At 41.8% G+C, this 26,360-nt stretch overlaps 2 long non-coding RNA genes across 2 annotated transcripts in view; one reads left to right on the plus strand and one right to left on the minus strand.

Moving 5' to 3' along the window:
- Window positions 1-25,775, minus strand: part of LOC137570426 (uncharacterized) — a 79,311-nt gene extending 53,536 nt beyond the window's left edge. The window contains exon 1 of the long non-coding RNA XR_011031040.1: window positions 25,686-25,775. This is a non-coding gene — a long non-coding RNA (uncharacterized lncRNA). The remainder of the gene's footprint in view (window positions 1-25,685) is intronic.
- On the plus strand, window positions 4,221-6,448 carry LOC137570425 (uncharacterized). Its single transcript, XR_011031039.1, has 2 exons — window positions 4,221-4,332; window positions 6,282-6,448. It is a non-coding gene; the product is annotated as an uncharacterized lncRNA (long non-coding RNA).
- Window positions 25,776-26,360: the final 585 nt, after the last annotated feature.

Here is a 26,360-nt window from a genome sequence, read left to right on the forward strand (position 1 = left end):
ATCTTCATCAGATGACTCTATTCATTCAATAAATAGCTCACGCCAGAGTAATTTATTTCTTTCGCAAACCCAACTTACCTTTTGGCTTTATTGATTTACTTGCTATGTTTAATTAGTTATTTTACTGCTGTAATTAATAGGTTTGTCTGTTTAGTTATACGGTATTTATTATTACACTAGAAAGTAATAAATATTCTGCCTGTTCGCTTAGGAACGATTACAGAACAGAATACATGTGTAATGCAGTGTCACAACATTGTACTATGTGGCCTACAGTATTTCATGGTTTGAGGTTGGATTCTATGAATGCCAATTGAAGCATATGCACATGGTCTTTGCGGTAAATATACAATCTTATTCTCTGTAAATGTAAATATACTGTACTAAGCAGAAGGTGGTGTGGAAGATATGGGGATTTTCACAATGGAAGATGGAGCTACCAAATCTAAAGCATAATTGGTCATGTTGCCACACACCAGTGGCTAGCAATACAACTGGTGAAAAAAGCAAGACTGGCCTTACAAATTTAGGGGCTATAGCAAGACTGAATTAAAAAACAACAAAATTGCAGGATATCTACCTAAACTTAATTTAATCTCTGTCTCACCTATCAAATATATAGAGCATTCAAAAAATCATTATAGGGGGCCTAGTCAATATGCCTAATCTTTGTATCCTGTTTGGTAGCTGTGGCTATAGTAATTTGAGTTTTAATTGGTTTTAACCCTGTGGAGATTATTGTGTTTTTTTTATAAGTGATTAATACATTTGATACTATTGATATATCTCAGGCTCCCTATAATGATTTTTTGAATGCTATAGCAAGACTGCAACCGTTTTGAGAAGGATGTAGCACCTCTGTGTGACTGTGCCCACAAATTAAGACACAGATCCAAAGCTACATAGGCACTGGTGCAGTAACTAGTCACTTTTGGCTATTATAACCTCCTTGACGTACAGTTTCTGCTGGATTTCTGTACAAACAGTGATCCGATTAATTTTCATGAGACCCCTTCCGTCTTCAGTGTGTTCCTTTCTTTCCTTGTGTGTCCTCCTCTGCCCTTTTGTGCTATCCCCCCCCCCCCCCCTTGCGTCCTCCTCTGTCCCCATGTATAACAATCAGAAGCGGCACTTTGGCTTATCTGATCAACAGCTCCCATGGCCATCATAGACCCCTCCTCTCCCGCATGCTCCTCTATTGCCGGCTTCTTTTGATCGCGTCATCAGTGGAAGCCAGCACTAGAGGTGCAGTGAAGGAGAGGAGAGGTCTGTTATCACCACTGGAGCCGTTCATTAGGTGAGCCAAGCTGCCACTTCCGATTGTAATAAGTGGCAGCTTGACTCACCTAATGAACGGCTCCAGCGGTGGTCACAGAGGAGAACACACGGGGAGGGAGGCAGGAACGGAGCACAAATGTGAGGAGCAGAGCATAAACGAGGGCAGAGGAAACACATGGGGGAGTGTGAGACACATGGGAAGCGCCTCAAACTGCATCTGGACACTGTGTCAGGCATATGGCTGTCAGCTCAATTTTTTTTGCCTGACACAGTGTTAGGCATACCGCACAGGAAGATAATAATTTAGATAAGTCACTTGCAAGGGTGAGATAAGTAAAGAGGGTAGATCTACTAGAGAGCAAAGAGAAAAAACAAAATATGGTTTGACTACTCACCTAAATCTGATAGGATTCAGGAAATAATACGTAGGAATTGGCAGATTCTCGAACAAGATACAGGTCTGGCACTAGGGTGCTGCAATCACCAGTATTAGCCTTCCGCAGAGGTTTCACTGTGGGCTCTATGCTAACATACAGCACATTTATTAGACCACAGGCCACAATATGGCTAGGTGGTCAGAGGACTATGGGGGTGCTTCCCACGTGGGCATTGCCCATTTGCTGCCACATAGTAAGGAAGGACCACAAATGTGAAACTGGGGAAAGTAGATTTTCAGATTTAAGACTATATAATCTGTAGGACTGAGTTTGTGGTCTATGCTCTCCCGTATCCCTGCCTCTACTTCTATAATGGAAAAACTACCCTGCGTGACTATTGCATCCGATACCTCTGCAGGTGGGACTTAGAAGTTGCCATAAAAGTAGCTGCCACCTTTACAAACGGAGAGGGTGTTAGACCAGAAAGTAACAAGAAGACAGGACATGGAGCCTGCTGGTGCTGTGTCTGATAGCGTCTTATAGTCTAAAAAATACGGTAACTGCTGATTACTTAGGTGGCAGATGAATGAATAATCATCAGCTAGAGGCTGGAGGCTTTGACTGAATTTAATTTCTTCCCTGCATCTACAGAGTTCAATCAATAGTAGAAATGTTTTACTTATTATTTATTAGTAATCACAGAAATAAATGGACAGGGAGGGAAAGAGAAGGGATGCAGTGAGAGATAAATAGAATATGTCTCAATTAATTATTAAATCTAAATGATTGTTCACTTTGATTTGATTACCGCCACTTCCACTTCTCATGTTAGTGGAGATTTGAATCTTCAGTGAATTCTCCACTTAACGCCGACCAGGAATTGATATACTTATGCTATAAATGATGGATATTTATCACTTTAAAGTGGGATTGTCAGCCATAAAATCAAATCCCATTTACCCACTGCCCTGTGGTTATTATGCAGTCTACAACCTGACCCTGCATTGCAAGCATTCCAATAAAATCATTAAGGTTTCTGCTGTAATAAATCTTATCTCGGTCTTCCTGGCTCTATTTGGTGAGGAGAGGGAAGCTTGTTGTCTCCCCTCCCACATTCCTGCTCCTCACTGATTGGCTGAGGGCAGTTCAGTGTGACATGAAGCTATGAAGGGGAATACACCTCACTCCTCTGCAGAAACTGCTGAAATACAATCTATGCTGTGCTCACATGTGTTTACAAAGCAAGCTAGATGTAACAGTGCAGTTTCTAGGAGAAAGTAAATGAGTAAGGGAGGAAATTACACCAGGATTGGCTTCAGTCAGAGGCAGTAAAGATGGAAAATGCCTGAAACCGTTTTCTCTTCAAAATGTGGACAGTATAATACATATGTTATGTATGTATAACAAGTATTCATCTACTTATATATGTGTTTTTCCCCTGGTATAGTATGGCCAGCCCTGCTGCTTTAAGTAAACCTGAGACAACTGGGAGTAAAGGTTTCGTACTTAACTGGGGCTTCCTCCTGTCCACCTGTAGTCCATCTGCTCCCTCACCATCCTCCTGGTCGCTTCCGTTGTGCTGCTGCTAAAGAGGAACTTCAGCCTAAACATACATACTTTCATTAAGTTACATTAGTTATGTTAATTAAAATAGATAGGTAATATAATCTCGTACCCACCCTGGTTTAAAAGAATAGGCAAATGTTTGTAATTTCATGGGGGCAGCCATCTTTTTGGTTGAAAGGATGTGACAAGTGCATGAGACACAGTTCCAACTGTCCTGTGTCCTGATCACCCCTCCCAGCTGCGTGCGCTAGGTAACAAGAACAACAACATCAGAAATCCCATCGTGCTTTGTACAGCATCAGGGGAAAAATTCCTGGGCAGATTTATTTGATGGGGTAGAGCTTAGCTTCTGTGCAGCTAAAAATGAGGCTTGGGTAAGAAAAACAAAGTTCTGATGCCGTGAAACTGTTAAAGAAACACCAAGCCTTTTTAGTGCTGCTGAGTAGATTTTTAGCCTGGAGGTTTACTTTAAGTCTGCGATGCAGCTGATTTCAGGCCACTACTTAAGCGTAGTCCTGGCCACACACAAAACCCTTCATATTCGAAAATGTTCTGTGCAAGCGCAGTTACAGCCTTAACAAACTCTCCAGTACCGCGATTGGGTGGTGCGCTTGGCCAGAACTGCGCACATGCAGTAGTCCTCAACTCACTCAGAGTCAAAAACATGGGGCTGACAGTGGTGCAACCAAAGGGACAGGGAGGATGATGAGGAAGCAGATGGACTACAGGGGCTGGAAGAAGCCCCAGGTAGGTATAAATCCTTTTATCCATTTGTCTCAGGTACACCTTAAAGAGAAACTCCGACCAAAAATGGAACTTCATCCCAATCAGTAGCTGATACCCCCTTTTACATGAGAAGTCTATTCCTTTTCACAAACAGACCATCAGTGGGCACTGTATGACTGATATTGTGGTGAAACCCCTCCCACAAGTAACCCCTCCCACAAGAAAAGTTCGAACTTTTGTGGGAAATAGCTGTTTCCAACTGTCAAAAACCATGCAGCAGCTACATCACCTGCCAACAGTAAAATGTTCACTGGAGTTCCTCTTTAAAACATTGGTTCATATAGAAGTAATCCCGTAGTTTGCATTTAAATAGACACAGTCACAGGTAGGTTAAAATAATGGACTGATCTAAGAAAAATATAGAGGCTAGATATGCCCATATATGTCCATGAAACAGCGTGAGCACGGAAGGCAAAGAAAGGACACACAATTCAGACATAGCGCATGCTAAGCAGCATTAAGCTAAATTTTACCTTCAGGCTAAAGGGACAAGGTACAGTGGTGCTTAAACAAAAAAATATGTGCTTTATTAATCATATTTGACCAAGCTATCGTGAAAATTCATCTCTGATTTTGTTTAAATTCATTCTGTTCAGCAAGGTAATGTTGGATTAACCCCGGGGTCCGGCTCCAACTATGGATTCTTTGTTTGAAACTGGACAGAGGCCAGACGACACTATAAGCTTTTTATTAATGAAAGTAAAACAAGGTATTTGAAGTAGACAGATGCACATTGCTGTAAGCCCATTACCCGGCACTCACTGCATCCAAAGCACGCCTGGTAAATGATCTCAGCTGAGGTTTGAACTGTAAAATGCACAGTTTACCCCCAGCAAAGGGCGGTTAGCACTTACAGCACCTTGTACAAGGTGCACGACTGCGTGTAGTTCATGCTGGCCTTGTGGCTTATGCAGAGGTGAAACTCCAGTAGCTGTAATAATCTCGTTAATTAACTTGGAGTTGAATCACAATAATATTAGCTCAGATGCTGCCGAATGGGGACACACTAAGAGGCTGATATATTTTTGAATCCTTCAGCAAGTAACTGAAACAGACAAGATGAGACACAGAACATTTATATTGTGCTTTTCTCCTGGCAGGTTCAAAGTGCCAGAACTGATGCCAATAGGACACGCTCTATAGGCAGTAGCAAAGTTAGGGAGTCTTGCCCAAGGTATCCTTGCTGAATAGGTGCTTCAGGTGTCATAGGATTCAGCCTATGACAGCGGATCATTCCTGTGTGTCTCGGGGGGCAGCGCTGTACTATGTAAATAGACGGCAGTTTCGCTGTCAAACAGTCTCCTAGCGGCGATCACCTCTGGGAGACTGATGGCGGAGCAGAGCTCCGTCATTCAAGCTGAGATGCACGCTTTCCTGCAAAACACGCCCCCAGGACTGCATGACAATTTGCGTTAGGTGGGACTGCCGCCGCGTGGAGTGGTCTTTAAGAAGTTAAAATGAAAAAATTAAAAAAAATTCCATTAGTAATTAACCCCCCCTCCTCCCCATATTTATCAAAATAAAACTTGGAAAAGAAAAAAAAAGTGACAGGATTAAAAAAAAATAGTTACCTTAGGGACTAAGCTTGTTTAATATGCATGCCATGAGGGCATATTATTAATAAGGTACAGTGAAAATGTAAAACACATAAAACAGACAAAGTGCACCTTTATTTCCCCAAAAGTATTGTCACTATACATTGTACAAAGGACAAAATTTAAATGTTGTAATAACCAGGACAAATGGACAAATTGTGGATTTTACTGTATTTACAGTAGCACTTTTTATTTTTAAACTATAATGCCTAAAAAAAACTAAGAAATAATGTTTTTTTCTTCTTATTCCTGTTAAAATGCATATAAAAGAAAATATTTTTCGTAGCAAAGTTCCACCCAAGGAAATCCCGATTTGTGGCAAAAAAAGGTGTAGATCATTTTGGTGTGATAAGTAGCAATAACGGTATTTGTGAATGAATGGAAAGAGCATGACAATATGAAAATTGCTCTGGAAAAACCCCTGAAGTGGTTAATCTAACCTAAGCCAGTCCTTTGACCCTCAGACAAAGCTTTGTTTCTGTACTTGGGATCTTCTAACTTCCCGTACTCATTTCTTTATGCCTCATTTTTCTCTATTTAGATTGTAAGCTTGCAAGGGTAGATGTGTGTATGCGTTTTTAGACTCACTGTATCGATCATTTGTATGTAGCTGACCAGGTCTGTATTATGTACTGATGTCTGTAATATGCACCCATTTATGTTTCCTTATTTTATACAGTGCTACGGAATAAGATGAAAGTATATAAATCGATAATAGTAATTATGACAAATGAAGTCTCCTGAAGACAACCATTGATGGCTTAACTGAAGGGCAAGTGAGAATGCCCTCTGCAGAGATGACACCAGCTCGCAAGAATACCAGACTATTAAATATTATAAATGAAATTCTTTAGTGCTAATTAATTTTTATTTCCAACAAATGCAGATAATTGTGCTCTGAGCCATCTTCCTTACGCTTCCAAATTCAATAATTAAACGTTATGTAATATAATAATCGTAGAGAGTTTTTTTCTCGGGGAAGGGAGCATGTGATGGAAGGGAAAGAAAGATGAGGCCACTTCATCATCTAATTGCAAGACATGGGAAGTTTCAAAGCTTTCTAGGGCGGAATGTTTAAAAGAAGGATTGTTATTTTGTATTAAAACCCTTTAGCAGCCAATTTATTTAGAGGCTTGCAAGTGATGCAGACCAATTTATTTTAGTATATTTTTTTCTTTCTTATTTGTTACATTTCCCTGCTTCTAATTAGTACTGCTGTAATGTAAATTTATGGCCACTTATTACAAGGGGGCAGTGCGAGACAGTAATAGAGAACTTCTGCTTTCAGCTTCTATATTTTCTGCTAGTAGAGAGAGATCAAAGCATTCCAAGAGTTCAAAAGTAGTCCACTTATCTCAAACAATATAACTACTGAAGCTGCTAATGGGTTAAAATAATTATATTTTGTTACAGATCTGCAGCAGGCATGTGGTGTAGAGCCTCATAATGAGACAAAATACAATAGAATTGCCGTTACCTTTGGTTATTGTAGATGTTACCATTTAATTACCATCCCCTGGTCTGTTTTTGAATTTCTATTCATTTTATTCCAGAAAACAATCACACAGTGCTGTAGCAATAGGGGGTGCAGAGGTAGCGAGTAGCGACCGCATCGGGGCCCTTGGGGTAGAGGGGCCTCAAGGGGCCCACCCCTCAAACACAGTATTAGCTCTTTATTGGTCCTGTGCTGATAATATTCACTTCTATAGTTGATTTGAATAGTAGTAATCATTAACACACTGTTTCCCACCCACTTCTCGCACCTCTGACACTGCGGTTGTCCTTGATTGGTTTTGGTGTGTTCTATCAATTGTTATCTATAGCATGCTTGGAGGGGCCCAATGCTAAACTTGCACTGGGGCTCACGGCTTCTTAGCTACACCACTGCAATCACACTTTCTCCCTTGCCCTCCCCTATCCAAACTCATTAGCGTAGAAAAGTAAATGCACACAAGGGAGACGTTACCCCTACCTTCTTCCGACCACCAGAGGTAGGGCTTTTGGGCTAGAGTAGGAGGCTTTGCTGCCCCTCTCTTCCATAGCCCACCAGCCCTAGACAGGCAAAAAAAATGGCACAGGAAATGTGGGCACACCATGCACTGCCATAGGCTGTGATGTGAATTACAGCTACAGTATAGCCATTACAGACAGTATTTTGGGCTCTGTCAAAAGGCGGAGCCCAGATTACTGTAAAACAGCCAAGGCGCCTGGAGGGATAATAGTACTTACCACCGCCGAGACTTTTGCAGGAGCAGGGTGAGTCATTTTTCGGCTTTGCCCTGTACCAAAATTTCCCGGCCCCTTAATTACATGCATGCCACCTGCTATTTACTGCATCATGCAGACGGGTGTAGCTCTTGGTGCGGAGCCTCACGGGGTCCATTCTCCAAATTCTGGCCATACCAGCCTGCATGGGTGATAAAAAGAGGATTGGGATGGGGGTACGGGAAAAAGTGTGATTGCTTTCTGGAATAAAAAGAATAGAATAACAAAAACAGACCAGAGGATGGTAATGAAATGGTAACATCTACAATAACCAAAGGTAACAGCAATTCTATTGTATTTTGTCAACATTAATTTTTATTGGATTTACTATGCTAGGACCGCTCCACGCCAACGGATGTTGCTGCGGCGGCAGCCCCAGGACCGCCCAACGTCAATTAGCATCAGGTCCTGGAGCCGGCTACTGAAGGAGATCGCGTGCATCTCCTTCTCGAGGGGTGGAGCTCCGCCCCGCCTTCAGTTTCCAAGCGGCAATCGCCGCTTGGGAGACTGTTAGACGGCATCATCGCCGTCTATTGACATGTACAGTGCTGCGATCAGCAGCCGCACTGTACTGGGGACACCCGTGTGACACAGCTGTCCCCTCCTGACTGTCGGTGGTGATTGGCTGTCATAGGCTGAAGCCTATGACAGCTGATCACATGGATTGGCCAGCGGGGGGAGGGAGGGGGAAATATATAGAAATTAAAAAAATAGCAAAATTTATAAAAAACAAACAATTTTTTACAAATAAACATCCAGGGGCGATATGACCACACCAACAGAGAGCTCTGTTGGTGGGGAGAAAAGGAGGGGGGAATCACTTGTGTGCTGTGTTGTGCGGCCCTGCAGCTTAGCCTTAAAGCTGAAGTGGCCATTTTCACAAAAATGGTCTTTAGGGGGGTTTTCCACTGTGGTCCTCAAGTGGTTAATATAGCATACAAGTAGACATTGAATTAGTTTGGTAGATACAGGGAACAATAACCGGTATAGAATACAATGAGAAATATATTTTCCAACAGCAGTGGATAACAAATAACTGTTTAGCATTAACAATTCAACACTTATCACTCTGAGTTAACATAGTATACTCCACACTTCCGATGAAATCATTTTAGATATACTGTAACAATACATGAAAAAATGAACACTACATATCCTAAATATTGGCAAATAAAAAATGTAAATAGAAATAGGGAAGTTTACTTGAGGCTGGAGTGGGATGGACCAGGGCAGTGCATTCTGGGTAGTAGATGTACGCCCACTGCTAACATGCCAGCGCAAGCCCTCTTTCACATCAGAGAGTTTTTGCATGCCTGCTTGTGTTCACTACATAGGAGTATGGGACTGTGATAAAAGTACCTATGAATTCTGCTGTACAGCTCATCTCTGTCTGTTAATGCAGATGCTCATGTGAACTAGTCCGAAATTAATAATTCAGCTTATGCTATTAAATAACCTGTTCACATTTAGAGCTCTGCACTATAAGAGCCTGTCTTTGTATCAATTTCTACTGCACAGATTAACAAATAGAACTCTTTTCAATTAGTTGGGTTTTTAGTATTAAATACCTATTCAGGATGTGAAATTGCAGTTGAGTAAAGCGCGATATCGGAATGACAAGGATTATTGTTTAAAACTAGCAGCGCTGATGTGAAAACGAGACGGGCGCAGCTGATGATATATGATAAGTTAGTAATTGACAAATTACTCCCATTAGTGACTTTCCTGTCATTTGAAAAGAGGTCTGGTGTGCTTTCCAAAGCTGTGTCTTTGTTTCCTTGTGCTTTTTCTGTAGCGCTTTTATTTCATCATCTTTCACAATCTCCAGCTGAAAGCTGAAAAACATTCATTCATTTTTGAAATTTTACAAATCTGTACATGTGCAGAGAGAAGATAGTGGTTTCTAATTAAACCACTTTTTTTCCTCAGTATGTGCAACAGCAACAGAGATGGCCCGAACCTCCAATATTTGGTTCGGTTCACGCGAACTTCCGCAAACCGCAATAGACTTCAATGGGGAGGAGAACTTTGAAAACTAGAAACACTTATGCTGGCCAGAAAAGTGATGGAAAGATGTTTCAAGGGGTCTAACATCTGAGTTTTTGCATGGATGAGTGGGATAGACGTCAAAAGTCCCGGGGCAAAATCTGGATTTGACGCAAAGAAGCGTTTTAAGGGCAGAAATCACATTGAATGCTAAATTGCAGGCCTAAAGTGCTTTAAAACATCTTGCATGTGTATACATCAATCAGGGAGTGTAATTAGAGTACTGCTTCACACTGACACATCAAACTCACTGTGTGACGCACTGCAAACAGCTGTTTGTGTAGTGACGGCCGTGCTGGACTGGTGCGCACCATGGCCAGAGTGCAGGCCGTGGCGGTTTTCAAGCCCATATGGTCGCCAGTCAAGCCCATATGGTCGCCAGGCTGTGTTAGCTCAATGATGGAACAACAGTGACTGTCCAGCAGATCGAATTTGGTCTGTCTACAATGAAGCAAAGACCTTATTATCATGGGTGTGCCCCCCCCCCCCCACCGAGACACTCATATAGCCGTCGGTCATTGCTTCATTGTGATATGCAAGCCCCTTCACCGTGGCAAGGTAATGATCACGAAGGGCAAATTGGCACATGTACATGCCTTTTGTTTTGTTGTTGCAGCCGCAGTGCAGCCAGAAAAATTAGGCAGGCATGTACACGCACCAGACAAAATTATTATAGCGGCCGCTGCTAGCAGCGGCCTTAAAAATTCAGGAATCCGCCTGGAGTTCTGGACCCTGTTGGTGGTGGCTGAGAAGGCAGTCAAGCGACCTGCAGGCAGAGATGCTGTGTGTGGGGACTGACTTTGTCTTCGGGCAGGCCTGACTGTGCTTTGCAGACCATATGGTCAGATGGACCCTTGACCCAACGCTGTGTGCAAGAGATGACACCACTTGCCTTTCAACATCACGGTACAGTTTGGGTATCGCCTTATTTGAGAAATAATTGCATATCTTCCACTGCGGTGTGTGGATTTGCTTTTGTGTGCTGCTTTCCCTCAGGTGGTCATCCCATTGCAGTGTGTGCTTTGTCATCATGTACCTTCGTAAGGAGGTTGTTCCTACGCGGGTCTTGGTCTTTCCACAGCTCAATTTTTGGTGGCAGAGAGTACAGATGGCATTGCTCTCATCTAAGGCAGACACACAAAAAAATATCCACACTGCTGAGCCCTGGGGTGATGGCACTTTGGTGGTGGCGGCCGACTGAGTGTTAAGTGGGGTGCCAGAATCAGAGCAGGAGGAGGAAGATATGTCACGCTTCCATGCGGAAGCTGAGGAAGATGAGGTGTTAAATAGTCAACTACGTCCTGACAATCTTGGGGGTTGATGGCACGCGCCTTCTGAACACTGTACTTTGGTCGAGGGCTGCACGAAATCACAACAGCATGACATCGAACAGACCTGCTGGGTGGCCTGCCTCTGGCTCTGCCTGTTTTGCCCATATTGGGGGGGGGGGGGGTGAAGTGAAAGGTATGCACTGACTTGACTAATACAATGTGCAGTCACACAAAGGTGCAGTGAACAGGTATGCAGTGACTGGTATCAATACAATGTGCAGCTGTCACACACCCACACGTACCATGAACAGGTACAGTGACTGGTGGTATTAAATATCACACTGCGTGCGCTCACGTAGGTAGGTGGGTGCACTGAACACAACAGGTAGGTATATGCAGTGATGGGTATTACAAATGTGCACCTGTCACACACACACACACACACACACACACACACACACACACACACACACACACACACACACACACACACACACACACACACAGGTACCACCATGAACAGGTGCAATGACTGGTGGTATTAACAATGCGTGCACTCACGTAGGTATAGGTAGGTAGGTGTGCTGAACAGTGAACAGGTGCAGTGATTGGGATGGGATTACAAATCTGCAACTGCCTGTTACACACACAGGTAGTCACTGAATGTGCTGGGCCTGGCAGTGGCGGTGTAGGAATGAAGGTGCCAAAGGTCAGCTGCGACTGACTGACAGGGCTGTATATAATGCAAGTGGGCCACACACACAAAAAAAAAAAAAAGATCACAAGAACAAGATTAGCTCACAAAAGAGCTATTGAGGGGTGCTTTTTTAGCAATAAGAATCAGCAAGCAGCAAGCTAAGAAGCCTACAAGAGCCTAAACTAAACTTTCCCTATAGGTCTTTGCACAGCAGCTCTCCCTTCTCTAATTACTGCAGGCACACGAGTGAGTCCAATGCCTGACGCAGCCTGCCTTTTATAAGGGGGGGGGGGGGGGCTCCAGGAAGGAGTGTAGCCTGATTGGCTACAATGTGCCTGCTGACTGTGATGTAGAGGGTCAAAGTTGACCCTAATGCTGTAGTATAGGAGGCGGATCGAACCACCATAAAGTTCGCGGTTCTCCGCGAACCACCGAAGTTCGCCGGGAACAGTTTGCCAGGGAACTGTTCGGGCCATCTCTAAACAGCAATGGTTGGAATTGCAAACTTCCATGTTTGACAAAAATCATTGGTCAAATGAAATTGCCAAACTAAAATGGACTACATCAGAATACATACCAAGTGAAATGCATTGTGCTTCCTTTTGAATCACCTACATTCTGGAGACGTTACTTTTTTTTTTTACTGCTGGGAATACACAATGAGATTCTTCAGCAGATTTACTGTCCGATTGATTTTCCGATATTTTTTCTAATCGATTTCCATTTACTTTTATGAAAAATTGATCAGAAAAACAATCAAAAGTAAAATCGGACCTGTCGGAAATTATCTATCAAACCATCTATCTGCCCAAAAATCTCATAGTGTATTCCCAGCATAAGAGACTCTGAAGTCTTTTTTTTACCTGATTTTCTTATTTAGTCCTGTTCAGCATTCAATTCTAAATAAATATGCTGTATTCCCACGATAGAATGAGTGTTTTGTAGCAGAGAAATAGCCCAGCAAAGTTCCTGGGCTCGCAGTTCCTCTATCCGAGTAGAGGCAGAGCTGTACGCAGTAGGTCTGCCGTTACTCCAGTCATTCTCCGCCGATCTCCACCTCTCCCCACCCCTCTCAGTCTTCTTTCACTGAGAGTGGCGGGGAGAGGCGGAGATCGGTGGAGATTGACTGGATAGGAGGCAGAGCTACTGTGCAAAGCTCTGCCTCCACAAGACAGCAAGAGGGTGAAGTACCCAGGAAACTACAGTATGAGTCTCTGTGATATACCCATTAACCAAGGGTTACTCCTTAAAAAGAAACTCCGACCAAGAATTGAACTTTATTCCAATCAGTAGCTGATACCCCCTTTTACATGAGAAATCTATTCCTTTTCACAAAGTGATCATCAGGGGGCTCTGTATGGCTGATAATGTGGTGAAACCCCTGCCACAGTGGGTTGTCAGGACCATGGTCCCGACAGTTTCCTGTCTGTGAACCTCATTGCATTGTGGGAAATAGCTGTTTGTAGCTGTTTCCAACTGCCAAAAAAGCAAGCAGAATCTCCTTCCACTGACATCACCATGTAATAAATATCAGAATGTAAATCAGGGAGAGGAAAGATTTTACAATGGGCAAACACTGACTAAATCATTTATACATAATTATTGTAAAAATGAAGCCCTTTTTTTATTACATTATTTTCACTGGAGTTCCGCTTTAACCATAGCTCTATTACGCCATATCTTTGTCATTATTTAATTCTTTATATGAATATTCTACAGCACGTTACAGTCTGGGGAAATCACAAAACAAACCCATAAAGATTATCATTATACAGCAATTAACTAACGAAAAAAAAAAAAGTAGAGGAGGGCCCGCCCTCAAGAGCTTGCAATCAGAGGCAGCCCGGGGGATGCCACATGGTGGAGCATGCCTGCAGGAGCAGCAGATGGAGACTGACAAGCAAGCTCTGATATTAGATGCCTAAATCACTTTAGCTGCTTCTTCCCAATGTGAACGAGCAGTTCCTGTGCTCCTTGGTGTTCAGCATCTGCCTCATTCTTATTCATACATGTATTATTAAAACAGAAGGATTCAGTCAATGGTGGATAGAAGAAAATTCTTTTTTAGTCAAAGAACCTGCACCCCAGAGTATTTCTTTGCACTTTATTTTCTCTGTCTGGGTGCAGTTTTATAGCACATCACGCATAGCCCTTGTTGCTGTTCATCTTTGATTTCCTCAATATCTCTTTGCCGCATAGGCGGCTTGTAAAATGATCCATGTGTTACTGAATACCCTCATATTAGGGAGAGACATGGCCTTACCGAAATGGGACTTTGACAAATCAGCAACTCCGGTTTCCTGTTACAAAATATGCCCACTGTGATTTTTTTCTGAAACAGAAACTAAGCTTACCAGAAGCTATCAACAAGCCAATATATCTCTCTTCCTCAGGAAGCTGATGTGTTGGGAGGGAACTGGTTAATTAATCCATTTAATCTGCTAAATCAGTCAATGTGGATATCAGATTAATATCAACCACAATACTGGAAATGATGGATGTATGCAAGTGATATGGACATGTACACACCACATAGTAGAATATCATTATAGTATAAGGATATAATATAGTACTGTGTAGCATAATATAATAGAGTACAATATTGCATTGTACTCTATAGCATAGCATATCAAAAGTTCAGTTGCAAAGTGAGCACCGCTCCACTCCACCACTAGAACTGCTGTGCTCGACCTGTTTGGCAGGACCAAAGAATGCAGCACACAAGGAAAGGTCCGCACTTGTCAGTTTGAAGTTACCTTTATTATGGGCATGTCCAAAATCCAAGTTCGGCAGGCATCAAGTAGCTGACATGTTTCGGAATCAACCGTCCTTGGAGCTATGATTAAGGACGGTTGAGTCCGAAACATGTCAGCTACTTGATGCCTGCCGAACTTGTATTTAGGACATGTCCATAATAAAGGTAACTTCAAACTGACAAGTGCCTTTCCTTGTGTATAGCATATTAAAACATATAGTATATCAGTCTATTTTTATTATTGACCTAGATGTTAGAGACTAAAATAAAACGTATATCAGTGCACCATCAAGGCCCCGTGTCCCTAGATGAATCCATCTTTGTTGTAAGTGATCAGATTCTTGCACTGTAGAGTCCTTCATTTAAGTTAGAGGACCATTGCTTTAGAAGAAGACTCTATACAGAGTTCTCCTTTAAGACATTCTAGAGAGAAACATAATTCTGAGGATTTTTTAGTGGTACATCGTGCTTTGTAGGAAAGGTCCTCTGGGCCTTTATCTTACTTCCGGGCAGACTTTCTGTCTGGACTAATGTAAACGGAAGCAGCAGATTTGGGCGCATGAGACAAGTGGACAAAAAGGGCGCCCCATTCACTCCCATTATAAATATCGTTTAATGGGCGCCGAACAGGGAAAAAAAGGCGCTGGAGATTATTAACGTTTTAACAAACGGCGCCCGGAGATTTTTAAGGATTTATAACTATGTTTGTGATGAACTTTACAAAATGAGCCCGTGACGAATAACGTTTATAAAGATACTAAATCACTATTTCTAAAACATTTCTAAAACATTATTATCCACCCCAAAAAATTATTTACATTTTTTTATTTACATTTTTTATTTATTAATGTCTGTAAAACATTATTATCCATAGGGGGTCTTAGGTTAAGGCACCACCAGGGGGGTCTTAGGTTTAGGCACCAACAGGGGGGTCTTAGGTTTAGGCACCAACTGGGGGGTCTTAGGTTTAGGCACCAACAGGGGGGTCTTAGGTTTAGGCACCAACTGGGGGGTCTTAGGTTTAGGCACCAACTGGGGGGGGTCTTAGGTTTAGGCACCAACAGGGGGGTCTTAGGTTTAGGCACCAACAGGGGGGTTTTAGGTTTAGGCACCAATAGGGGAGTCTTAGGTTTAGGCACCAATAGGGGGGTCTTAGGTTTAGGCACCAACAGGGGGGTCTTAGGTTTAGGCACCAACAGGGGGGTCTTAGGTTTAGGCACCAACAGGGGGGTCTTAGGTTTAGGCACCAATAGGGGGGTCTTAGGTTTAGGCACCAACTGGTGGGTCTTAGGTTTAGGCACCAACAGGGGGGTCTTAGGTTTAGGCACCAACAGGGGGGTCTTAGGTTTAGGCACCAACAGGGGGGTCTTAGGTTTAGGCACCAACTGGGGGGTCTTAGTTTTAGGCACCAACAGGGGGGTCTTAGGTTTAGGCACCAACAGGGGGGTCTTAGGTTTAGGCACCAATAGGGGGGTCTTAGGTTTAGGCACCAACTGGGGGGTCTTAGGTTTAGGCACCAACAGGGGGGTCTTAGGTTTAGGCACCAACAGGGGGTCTAGGGGTTAGGGATAGGTACAGGGAGGGTTTTTAACAAACGTAAATATAAGTTTCAGTTTAGAAACAGGGAAGATTAACGTTTTAAGAATTGCCGATCTCATACACATTATTTAGTGATTTATAAATTCTTAAAACACTATTTCTAAACGAAATTCTACACAATATTTCTATAAACGATAATACTGTTTATCGTTTACACCACGCGCCCTTTTTTCCCGACGCCCTTTTTTGATGTACACAATGTACCGTAAACAGTACACCAGAGAACATAAACAACGTTTTGTGGTAATACGGAAGGAAGTTCCAAATAAGGATCGGAACATTCACGGCTGCGCAGTGTGTCCTGTCAGTCATATGCTCATGGAAGCCAATAGCAAGCTCCTAATGTGATTGACAGACACAACACAGTGTGACATTATAAAAATAATGTAATAAAAAAAGTGCTTCATTTTTACAATAATTTTGTACAAATGATTTAGTCAGTGTTTTCCCATTGTAAAATATTTTAAATCCCTGATTTACATTCTGACATTTATTACATGGTGACATTTTTACTGTTGGCAGGTGATGTAGCTGCTGCATAGTTTTTTTTTGGCAGTTGGAAACAGCTGTAAACAGCTATTTCCCATAATGCAACAAGGTTCACAGACAGTAAACTGCCAGGAGTACGTACTCAGAATTTCTTTGTGGGAGGGGTTTCACCACAATATCAGTCATACAGCGCCCCCTGATGGTCTGTTTGTGAAAAGGAATAGATTTCTCATGTAAAAGGGGCTATCAGCTACTGATTGGGATAAAGTTCAAGTCTTGGTCAGAGTTTCTCTTTAAGGCGTAACCCTTGGTTAAGGGGTATATCACAGAGACTCATACTGTAGTTTCCTGGGTTCTTCACCCTCTTGCTGTCTTTCTTTCCATCTTAACAGTCCTACTTTTGTTGTAGGTTCTCTCTGCTTCACGTAGTTTAATTAAAGCTGAACCTAGGTTAGTTGCCTAGTGATGACTTATGCAACGCTAAGACCTGCAACGATATTTTAGTTCTTGCTTTGCTGATTTAACAAAGAATGCCGACGAGATATGCACCTTGTATTTCTGATTAAAGCCAAAAAAAATTCCTTAAAGGACCGTTATTGAGAAAAAAGTAGGCAGTTAAAATCTGATAGAATCGACAGGTTTTGGGCCAGTCCATCTCCTCATGGAGGATTCTCAGATTTTTTTTTTTGCTTTCAACAGCATTTCCTGAACACTAGTTTAACTGACAAAATAGTAAGATACCAGCCAGCCTCCCAACTCACTTGAACACTATTTTGTCAGTTAGACTTTGCAACTGCTGTTCAGGAAATGCTGTTGAAAACAAAGAAACCCCCGAGAATCCCCCATGAGGAGATGGACTGGCCCAAAACCTGACGGCTCTGTCAGATTTTAATTGCCTACTTTTTTCGCGATAGTGGTACTTTAACTGCTTGAATGTCTGTTGTCTGCATCAATATCTGCTGCAGCTGTGAGAATGTCAAGCTGCTGTCATTTTGGCTGCTGGTGCCGAATGGTGGTTACCAAGGGCAACCACTAAATCACTTTCTTTCAGATATCAAATTAATATCAACAATACTCGAAATGATGAATGTATGCAAGTGATATGGACATGTACACACCACATAGCAGAATATCATTATAGTATACTACCTTATAGTATAACATAATAGAGAGCAATATTGCATTGTATAGCATATCATAGCGTACCATAGCAAAACATATAGCACACCAATCTACAGTGGGTTGCAAAAGTATTTGGCCCCCTTGAAGTTTTCCACATTTTGTCACATTACTGCCACAAACATGCATCAAATTTATTGGAAGTCCACGTGAAAGACCAATACAAAGTGGTGTACATGTGAGAAGTGGATCGAAAATCATACATCATTCCAAACATTTTTTACAAATAAATAACTGCAAAGTGGGGTGTGCATAATTATTCGTCCCCCTGAATCCTTGCCCATTCTTCTTTGCAAAACAGCTCCAGCTCAGTCAGATTAGATGGACAGCGTTTGTGAACAGCAGGTTTCAGATCTTGCCACAGATTCTCGATTGGATTTAGATCTGGACTTTGACTGGGCCATTATAACACATAGATATGTTTTGTTTTAAACCATTCCATTGTTGCCCTGGCTTTATGTTTAGGGTCATTGTCCTGCTGGAAGGTGAACCTCCGCCCCAGTCTCAAGTCTTTTGCAGTCTCCGGCCTCTTGCACACTGCAAGCAATTCCGATTCAGATTCCGCTTTTTAATCAGTTTTTACATCCGATTCAGATTCAGATTTGTAGTTTGCTCCCTGCACACTGCAAATCGGAATCTGAATCAGATGTAAAAACAGATTAAAAAGCGGAATCTGAATCGGAATTGCTTGCAGTGTGCAAGAGGCCTCCAAGAGGTTTTCTTCCAAGTTTGCCCTGTATTTGGCTCCATCCATCTTCCCATCAACTCTGACCAGCTTCCCTGTCCCTGCTGAAGAGATGCACCCCCCGAGTATGATGCTGCCACCGCCATATTTGACAGTGGGGATGGTGCGTTCAGAGTGATGTGCAGTGTTAGTTTTATTCCACACATAGCGTTTTGCATTTTGGCCAAAAAGTTCCATTTTGGTCTCATCTGACCAGAGCACCTTCTTCCACATGGTTGCTGTGTCCCCCACATGGCTTGTGGCAAACTGCAAACGGGACTTCTTATGCTTTCTGTTAACAATGCCTTTCTTCTTGCCACTCTTCCACAAAGGTCAACTTTGTACAATGCATGACTAATAGTTGTCCTATGGACAGAGTCTCCCACCTGAGCTGTAGATCTCCGCTCTCCTTGTTCGGCCTGTGAGTTTAGGTGGATGGCCTTGTCTTAGTAGGTTTACAGTTGTGCCATACTCCTTCCATTTCTGAATGATCGCTTGAACAGTGCTCCGTGGGATGTTCAAGGCTTTGGAAATCTTTTTGTAGCCTAAGCCTGCTTTACATTTCTCAATAAGTTGATCCCTGACCAGTCTTCTGTGTTCTTTGGACTTCACGGTGTTGTTGCTCCCAATATTCTCTTAGACAACCTCTGAGGCCCTCACAGAGCAGCTGTATTTGTACTGACATTAGATTACACACAGGCGCACTCTATTTAGTCATTAGCACTCATCAGGCAATGTCTATAGGCAACTGCCTGCACTCAGATCAAAGAGGGCTGATTAATTACGCACACACCACTTTGCAGTTATTTATTTGTAAAAAAATGTTTGGAATCATGTATGATTTTCATTCCACTTCTCATGTGTACACCACTTTGTGTTGGTCTTTCATGTGGAATTCCAATAAAATTGATTCATGTTTGTGGCAGTAATATGACAAAATGTGGAAAACTTCAAGGGGCCGAATACTTTTGCAACCCACTGTATTTTAATTATTGACCAGGGTGTTAAAGTCTAAAATAACACATATATCAGTACACCATCAAGGCCCCTTGTCCCCAAATTATTCCATCTTAAGAAAAATAAATTGTTTGACAACAGCACTTTGAAGGGTCTAGATCAGTGGTCCTCAAACTAAGGTCTGCAGGCCGAATGTGGCCCCCTGAGGGTTTTTTTACTGACCCCACACACACAAAGTATATTACTTATAGATGTGCTCAGCTACATCTTTAAATATTGGTGGTCCGCATATAGCATAGAAGTGCTGGTACCATCCATCCGCATGGAAGCCAGAAAGCAGTAATTCGCTGGCTTCCAATAAAATTCCACATCAGTTGACAGACACTGCTGTCCAATCGGACTGCAGGTTGTCACCTGAGTATGCTTCACTGTCTGGCCCACAAAGACTTCTACATCATTTTATGTATACTCCGGCCCCCCAGCAGTCTGAAGTATGTTGACCCAGCCCTTGACCCAAAACGTTTGGGGACCCCTGGTCTAGATAAAAATTATTCAATATGAAACAGAAAATAATATTGATGTAACATGCTACTGGGACATACAGACTGTAAATACATATTCATTTTCCAATACCCTGCTCATCTCAGCAGGATATTACATCAATATCATCTCTAATTATATGATGAATAATATTTGCTTAGCTCCTTTAAAGTCTAATTGAACAAATTCATTTCTGAGAAAAGGCCTAATATATTCTTTAAAGGACACTATTATAAAAAAAAAAAAAAAAAAAAAAGTAAAATTTTAAATACATACACACAAGTAAATTTTTCCAAATTAAAATATACTATAAATTGAACTACTCCATTTCCCTATGAGGGATTCTTTCAAAAGGACCTATACAAAGACATTGGCCAGCCTGCCAATTTATTTTGTCAATTTGATTGAGCAACTGTCATTCAGCAAGTGTTTTTGAAAATAAAGACAACCCTGAGAATTCCCCAATAGGAGATGGACTAGTCCAAAACCTGTCAGATTTTAACAATCTACATTGAGGGTCCATGCACACTGGACCCTGGTTGCATTTAAATGCCCATAAGGTATTGCATAAACCACTTGGTAAAGTTCACCTTATGCCATAAAAAAAGTTTCTGGTACTTTAAAATATAGCCCACTCTACTCTCTCCCCACCAGGTTTCGTCTTTTTGCCATCAACAAGGGATGACGACGGAAGTCAATATGCCAGGAAGGGAACTACAAAGATTATCTTTTTCATTCTGTAATCATTGTGTAGAAGGGAATGAAGTTCCTTTGCAATCCTTCTTAAGATTTCCAGGTGTGGGTTGTAGGTGACAACCATTGGGATACGGCCCTCTTCCTGGTTTTGGTTATATTTCAGGACCGGAGCCCTCAGGATGATGTTAGCTTTCCTGATTGGGCCTCAGTCATAAGAGGGCTGTAACCTTGTTTAATGAAAATATTCTTAAGGCAATCCAAGTGTTTCTCTCTGTCCACCCTGTCAGAACAGATCCGGTTGCATTTCATAGCTTGGCTGTAGATTATAGAGTTTTTTATGTGCTCGAGGGGGGAACTGTCATACCTGAAGCATGTGGGATGGTCCGCTGGCTTGCTGTACATAGATGTTTGTAGGTTGTTTTCCCTGATGTATATGGTGGTATACAGAAAATTAATCTCCGTGTGAGAGTAGCTTAGATTCAGTTTGATTGCGGGATGGAAGTCATTGAAGGCCCTGTAGAACTGGTGAAGATCGTCACTTGCTGACTAGATGATTAAAATATCATCTATAAAACAAAAGTAGGCCATGAGTTTTATTTGACATGCATCAAGGTATTCCTCTTCGATCATTGCCACATCCATCTACTGTAAGTAGAGGTCCTGTCCAAAAATGAAATAATTATGGGTGAAAATGAATTCCATCAGTCTAGCAACTGACTCTACAGATATGCTCGAACCCTGAATATATTTATGACAGGCCGCAATGCCGTCATCATGGGGAATGTTCGTGTACAGATACTTCACATCTGTTGTGGCCAGAGGGTTCCCTCAGGCACTGGGCCAATGGCTGGGTCTTTCACAGACAAGAAGTTTCAAGATGTTTGCCAACCACCCTGAGATGTTCTCTGTGAGAGTTACACTCTTTGAACTTATGGGCCTGCATGGGTTTCCCTCTTTGTGGATTTTGGGAAGCATGTAAATGCAGGCTGTTCTAGGCTTATCAGGAATTCAAATTTGTGCATGTGCTCAAACGTTCACAGGCAAAACCTTTATGCCATGTGCTGAAGCTTGGCACCGCTATAGCGGTCACCGGACCCCAAATTACATCTCCCTCCGAGTTGCTACGACTTAGAGGAGGAATAGTATTTAAAGAGACCCTGAAGTGAAAAAAAAAATATGATATAATGAATTGTATGTGTAGTACGGATAATTACTAGAAGATTAGTAGCAAAGAAAATAATCTCATATTTTTATTTTCCGTTATATAGTGTTTTTTTTATAACATTGAATCATTCTCTAATATTTGCAGTTTACACACTACTCAGCATTCTAAATGTTTTTACAGAGCAGTCTTGTGAACTATTGACCTGTCCTCTGGAAAGAAAAATAAAATACAGTGACTGACACTTGAGATAATAAGCTTCAGAAGACAGAGCTCTCTGCGACTTTGAAAGTCGTGGAGCTCAATGGCTTTTTTGCAAAGATAACAACTGGAGTTTCTTAACTCTTCCTGTACTGGAAACAATATTAGACTTATGTCTCTGCTCCTAATGTTTTATTTCTTAGTTGTACTACACATACAAATCATTATATCATAATTGTTTTTCCCCTTCTTTAACCCATTCGCGTTCAGTCGTTTTCACGTGAGAAATGTTCACCTCCCATTCATTAGCCTATAACTTTATCACTACTTTATCACTACTTATCACAATGCACTGATCTATATCTTGTTTTTTCTGCCACCAATTAGGCTTTCTTTGGGGGGTACATTTTGCTAAGAGCCACTTTACTGTAAATGCATTTTAACAGGAAGAATTAGAAAAAAAATGGAAAAATTCATTATTTCTCAGTTTTCAGCCATTATAGTTTTAAAATAATACATGCCTCCATAATTAAAACTCATGTATTGTATTTGCCCATATGTCCCGGTTATTACCCCGTTAAAATTATGTCCCTATCACAATGTATGGCGCAAATATTTTATTTGGAAATAAAGGTGCATTTTTTCCATTTTGCATCTATCACTATTTACAAGTTTAAAATAAAAAAAAAATATATAGAAATATTTCATCTTTACATTGATATTTAAAAAGTTTAGACCCTTAGGTAAATATTTACATGTTTTTTTTTTTTATTGTAATGGTTTTTTTTTTTTTATAGTAAACATTTTATTTGGGTAGTTTTGAGAGGGTGGGAGGTAAACAATAGATTTATAATGTAAATGTGTGTTAATTTTTTTTTTCAGGTGTAGTATTACTTTTTGGCCACAAGATGGTGGCTATGAGTTTGTTTACATGACGTCACTCTAAGCGTAGCACATGCTTAGAGTGACGCATCGGGGAGGGAACAGCCAGAAAAAGCACAGCTTCCGAGGGAAGCTGTCGCTTTTTCAGCGGGGGAGAGGAATCAGTGATCGGGCACCATAGCCCGATACATTGATTCCGTGGCTACCGATTCCTCGGACGGGAGTGCGCGTGCACGTGCGCGATCGGCCGCGGGAGCGCGCGGTAGCTCGCATGGTTCTTAGACGTAGAAACTACATCCAGGAACCAAAATAGGTTAACGTCGCCGTAGATATGAGCGGGAGCAGGGTGAGCTGTCATTCAGCTCATCCTGCACCCAGCTCACTTGCGACAGGACAATATGTAAGCAAAACTATATCTTTCAAGTGCTTGAGTCTCCAAGTTCCTGTTTAGTTCCTTCAAAGAGGTTCTGTGGAGTCCTGCACTAAACAAAAATAGACACTTACCTGGGGCTTCTATCAGCCCCCTGTAGCTGTTATGTCCCGCGGCGTCCTCCTGTGATCACTCGTACCCCGCCGCCGGTCCCGGTCTAATCACGCGTGTCACGCGTCTGTGGCTGTGCGCGTCCATGCTCCCACTCGCATCTCCAGTACAAGAAAACCTCGTACTGCTTCTGCAGTAAGCTCCCAGAGACACGAGCAAGCATTATTCGTCTTGTTAGATGAATAATTGACTGGTGCCGGCGGTTGGGAACGGGTGATCGGAGGAAGACGGCGTGGGACATGACAGCTGTAGGGGGTCTATAGAAGCCGCAGGTAAGTGTCTGTTTTTGTTTATTGCAGGACTCCACAGAACCCCTTTAAAGTGGACCTGAACTCTTGCACAGGACAGAAGGAAAACAGAGAGAAATGCACCCTCTATATATGGAGAGATTTCAGCCTGACTAATTCCCCCTCATCTGTTGTCATAAGTTGTAATTTGATCTCCCCTGTGTCAGCTGACTGCCACGGTAGAGAGCTCATTTGTAAACACAGGATATTAACAATATGTCTGCTTCCATGAAAGCAGGAAGTAGACACAAACCATATTTATTGCCAGATTTGTATTAGCTGTAACAAAGACATGTTTTCCTTTAATGGTTATTATGCTGTAAAGCAGAGATGAAGCTCTGAGTTCAGGTTCACTTTAAAGGATACCTAAAATGAGAGGAATATGGAGACTGCCATATTTATTTCATTTTAAAGAATACCAGTTGCCTGGCAGTCCTGCTGATCTCTTTGACTACAGTACAATCTGAATCCACACCTAAAACAAGCATGCAGTGTGTCTTGTCAGTTTCTTTTCAGAAACATCTGCATATGCTTGCTCGGGGTCTATGACTAAAAGTATTAGAGGCAGAGGATTATCAGGACTGCCAGGCATCTGGCTACCTATAAAATGGAGGGTCCTATTCAAGATCGGCCTACTGACATTTAAATCCCTAAATAATCTGGGCCCTGGATGCATGAAAGATATGTTACAGCTGCATAGCAATCCCTGCAATCTCAGATCCACAGGTTCTAATAATCTAGTCATACCCAGAGTCCACTTGGAAACTTTTGGTCCCAGAGCCTTCTGTCATGCTGCTCTTACGTTTTGGAACTCCTTACCTCAGCAGATCAGGACAGCTCCATCCCTGGACGTGTTTAAATCCAGACTGAAAACCCACCTGTTCAGTTTGGCATTTGCAGAAATATAACTTGTGTTGTGTGAATACTTCATCCTACTACCAATTACTGAATCTGAGAAAAGCGCTATAGAAATGTTATTGTATTGTATTATTGTATTGTTAAAAAGGAAAAAAAAATATGGCAGCCTCCGTATCCCTCTCACATCAGGTGATCTTTAATAACACTACAAAATGTCCTGGTGGTTCTCTATAACCAAACCAATGCCCCCTTTCCTCTACCTTTACTATAACTGGGAAGACAATTATAGACACAAATCAACAAACACCAGGTCTGCTGTCAAAGACGGTATTAGAATACCGCTGAACTCCCGAATTTAATCTGAACAGAAGAAACCTGAGGAAATCACCCCAGAAACCACATTAGCATTTATAAAAAGAAAAGCCCCCAAATTTTTGTTTACTACGAATTATTTTTCAACAATCCAAAATATTGTTTTATGTGTATTGAGATTTAAGCCGGGCCAGGTCCTATGCCGTAAAACAACGAGAGATAACAAAGGACTGTGTCCTATTGTATATATTTATATTCAGAGTGAACCTTTGTCCAGACCCGGTATAAAAGTGTGGCTGCTAGGAATGCAAATTGTTCAGATAATCATCATCTCGTTTCTGCTCCTGGTTTAATGATACCACTGTGCTCAGAAAGAGCCTCGGGATACTCTGCTTGCTTCAAAAGAAACCTCGTTGTGAAAGGATCCGTGGTGGTATATTGTATGTCATGGCAATCCATAAAGAATGCAATTTCCCCTAATTGTCATGAGCTGAGAAATATCTTGCACAGAGCCATCCCTGTAGAATATGGTCTTCAGCCGGTATATTAAACCTGACAGCCTGTCCCAATAAAAGTTACTACAATGGCAGAATATTATTTTGTTAGGATTTACAATACATACCGGACGTAGAGTAGATGGGCTTTGGCGAGATGAGATGTTTTTAGGCCACGCTGCACTATTTTCATGGAAGATGACTTGTAAAAAGAAGAGGTTGCTGTAACCGACTTCATTTACTTCCACAGTTCTCGGATTTGTTCCCCTGGTGATATTACTGTGTTTGTTTAGAGAAGGAGAGACGGAGAAGGAAAGAGACCAGGAGAAGTGTAATATTCTCGAGTTACACATGAGAAACATTTTTTTTATCAATCTGAAATTCATAGCACTGGGATCAAGAGGTGAATAAATAAAAAAAAATTACATTACTTTTTTTTTTTCATATTTCTGGAATTGGATCATGTGCACATTGCACAAATGAGATGTGAATTTGTTTAATTTTCTGTAAGAAAAAAAATACTAAGGTCACATCTCGCTTGTGCACAGAATTTGATTTTGTGTCGGTGGCCTTTTCATCAGATTTTAGCAACACTGTTTGGTTTTGATTTTAGATTACGATGTTGTTTTCCTTGGTTGACTTGGTTGATTCAGTGCTTTTACTGCAGTTGTTCCCTAACCCTAACCACTCCACTTCTCCAAACCCAGATGAATTTCCCTCATTGGTGCCTATCCCTAGCCCCATCTCTAATGCATGTCTTTAACTTCCTGAACCTGGGCGATAAAACTAACTACCTCCTAACC

Source organism: Hyperolius riggenbachi, chromosome 4 (assembly GCF_040937935.1).
Source record: "Hyperolius riggenbachi isolate aHypRig1 chromosome 4, aHypRig1.pri, whole genome shotgun sequence".
Lineage (NCBI taxonomy): Eukaryota > Metazoa > Chordata > Amphibia > Anura > Hyperoliidae > Hyperolius > Hyperolius riggenbachi.